This window comes from Limulus polyphemus, unplaced genomic scaffold (assembly GCF_000517525.1).
Source record: "Limulus polyphemus unplaced genomic scaffold, Limulus_polyphemus-2.1.2 Scaffold2136, whole genome shotgun sequence".
NCBI lineage: Eukaryota > Metazoa > Arthropoda > Merostomata > Xiphosura > Limulidae > Limulus > Limulus polyphemus.
In genome coordinates, this window is record NW_013667746.1 from 64,999 (window position 1) to 68,510 (window position 3,512).

Here is a 3,512-nt window from a genome sequence, read left to right on the forward strand (position 1 = left end):
ATAGGGTGGGCGGATATATATATAGGAGGGGACAACGTGACGCGGTAAGGTGTAGATAATGAGTAATTGAACTGCAGTCACAGGGTATTGTTGAAGTTAACGTTCGTTCGTTACATTGTTGTTTTAGCTCGAGTATTGAGATTAAGTGTATCGCAGAGTTGTATTCGGAAAGAATAAACCAGTTTTTATTAAGAAAGAACTTGTGTCGCTTAAGTTTCGTCGGAACGAAGTTACGGAAAGTCAAATAAACAAACGGAGACGTAACAGTATTTTAGTGTTCTGGTTGATCAGTGCTGTTGCCAGTGGCAGGACAAACAGGATTTTTGATGGTATCTCCAGAAATATTAAATACAAGTCTGAAGAGGCTATAATTACATCATATAGGTCACCGTTCAGGCCATGTTTGGAATATTGTGTTCAGTCTTGGGCTCTTTACCTTAGGAAGGACATTATATTGTGGAAAAAGGATCAGAGGAGGGCTATTAGAACCAGGAAAGGCTGTCATGTAAGAACAGGGTTAAGATATATGAAACTGTTCTCTCTTGAAGAAAAGAATAGTTAGAGAAGAAGTTATTGAGAATCTTAATATGTATAAGCGATGTATAATTTATTTTCATATTTAACGGTGAGAATGGCAAGACTAGTGAACACAGATATAAGTTTCGGTTGAAGAGGGGTCATCATCGGCTGAGACAATTTTATCTTTCTATCAGGGTGGTCCCCCAGCAGGACAGCGGTAAGTTCATGGACTCACAGTTTCACAACACTAAACTACGGGATTCGATTCCCCGTAATGGACACAGCAGATAGCCCAATGTGACTTAAAAACAAACAAACTAAACTGTAAGGGTGTTTGGTCTCTGAAATGGGTTGCCTGCAGATGTAGTGTATGCTGTAAATTTAATGGAGTTTAAATATAAATATTTGAATAATAAGAATTAACTTTGAGTTCTTGTTAGTGCATGCGATGATGTAAAAGACCAAAAGGTCCTTGGTGTCTTTAAATTTTATGTTATAATTATTACTAATACAATATCCTAGGTATTTATAAGTTTTATTTTGATGAAAAAGAATGCTAGAGGGATGAAATGTACAGTGTGGCAGTGAAGGTGTACCGTGTACTGCTTAGTTAGTGGTGGGCATATAGGTGTTTTTATGTCAGTATGTGTACAATTAGGAATTATCAGTTAAAACAGTTGTGAGAAAATATACTTGATCCTTTGCAAATTTACCTTCTGGCTCGTTATAGCATCTTTCATTAATAATAACTTAATTTACTCAGTATCAGGTAGCTGATGATTGTTATGGATGGTAAGAATTAATTTAAACTAAAGAAACGAGTAAGAAGTAACCCTAATCTAGGGTTAGTAATACTACTACTAATAATACTGAGTAGTAGTACTACTATTTAGTATTAGAAATTAATACAAATAATACTAATGCGTGTTAACTTCGGCTGTGGTTGATTTTAGTGCATTTGTTTTAGTTTTATTGAGATGAGGAAAAAAAGGTGTATTGCCTATTGGTATTGTTGATTTATCCTTAGGTTAAAATATATTAACAATAAAATACTCAACAATCAACGTTATATAATAAAATTAATATACAATTAAAATTGTATTTAAAAACCGATCAACGGCCATAAAAAAGGCACTATATTTCGACGTCTTTCACGTCATCCTCACGTTGAGTATTCTAATATATTTTATTAATACTATTTATTAGTATTACTAGTACTAGTAGTCATTACTATATAGTTAATATTAATAACGTTTAGATATTAAACTTACTATTAATACTCTCTTAAGTATTACTATTAATGAGTACTAGTTTTCTTCAGTCTCTAATTAGCGATAATACCAATATTTATTATTAAACATCAAGATATTTAAGCAAAAGAAAAAAAGCGATAGTGTGGTATCTTTAAAACAATCTAATTTACTGAAAAACATCTAAATATTGTATGTATATTTAGGGATGTTATTTTGAAAATGTAGAAGATCAAAGTGATAAGTACAATGTCACTAGAGCCTAGTGTTGAATATTGATCAAGGAATGGAGTATTAGTAATACTATTACTAGCAATGCAAAGTGAGTATAGTTGTCAAACTTTTGATTTTATAATGGTTTGTATTTTTACTGACATTGTTTAAAATGAAGATTATTCATATAAATGTTTTTAGTTATTGGCCTAATAAGTAATATTACATGATTTATGTATTAGCCCCAATTGCCTAGGCTTTCTCAACTCTGGCAAGATTCAGAGGCAACAGGGCTACTTGTTTTTATTGATGGTTTTCAAACGTATTTGGTAGGAGCCAAAAATAATTATTGCAATTCAATGTGCTACATTTTCATATCCATAAAAGTTTTAGATAGTTTGCTGTTTTCCATTGAATTGTATTGTTTTTAATCTACTATTCTTTCATACTGCTGAAGTTTTTACTAAGCAATAGGAAAACAAGTGTCTTGAATCTTGTTGCTAATTGATTACCCATTTTATTGTATTATATAAATTATTTGTTAGTTTCTGATCAAAGCAAACTACCTACAATAATCGAAAGTAAAAATTATATGTAATTAGTATACTTAATTTAATAGTTGAACTAGCAGCATGCAATTTCATACTTACATTGCATTGATAAAAAAAAGTATTCATTATTTGAGTATCCTTACTGATAGCAATTTTTTCAACTGTAATCCAATAATATCTGGGTTAGTAAAAACAGAGGAACAGATACAGAATGGAGTTTAAAATACATAAGTAACAGTTCCCTGATGCAAATATGTACAGCAGACCACTTTCATTACACCAGACTAATAGTTTGGTAGTGTATAGGGATGAATAAATGTGGTTTATTTGTTCAACATATTAATACAATGCATTCCAGTTGATAATATAACAAAACATGAAATTATAAAAATAATTGGATACAAAAATACATAATTAATCTATCAGTTAGAAACATATTTTTTATTAATAGCAAACTAAAATGATAAAATGTGTCCATTCTGGTGTTTTTATAGACTGATGATATATCGGGTGGTCTGGCCAACAATAGAAGTTTAGATTAATCCTAAATCGCTATACTAAATTAACAATGCAAAACAATCTTCAGAATAAAAATATATGTTAAATAAAGAATTAAAAATAAGTACACTAACATATATATTTATACGTGCGCACAAACACACATACATATATATATATATATATAACAATTCTATCAAAATGTCAGTGAGTGACATAAAATTATCCTAATAAAATACTTCTGTTGAAAACACAGATGCATAACCCCTTACCTACTGGGGCCATTTTATCTTATTGTGAGAGCAAAATCACATTTGTGAATTGAAAACATTATAGAGAACTTATCTTTTATTGGATTTCAAATTTTGTTTTTGTAAATAGTAACATAACATTCAATTATTTGTCCTAAATTGTATTATTTAATGAAGTTTGAAGAGAAGTTTAATAAAAAAAATCCCAAAATAAGTTTGAGACTATAAAT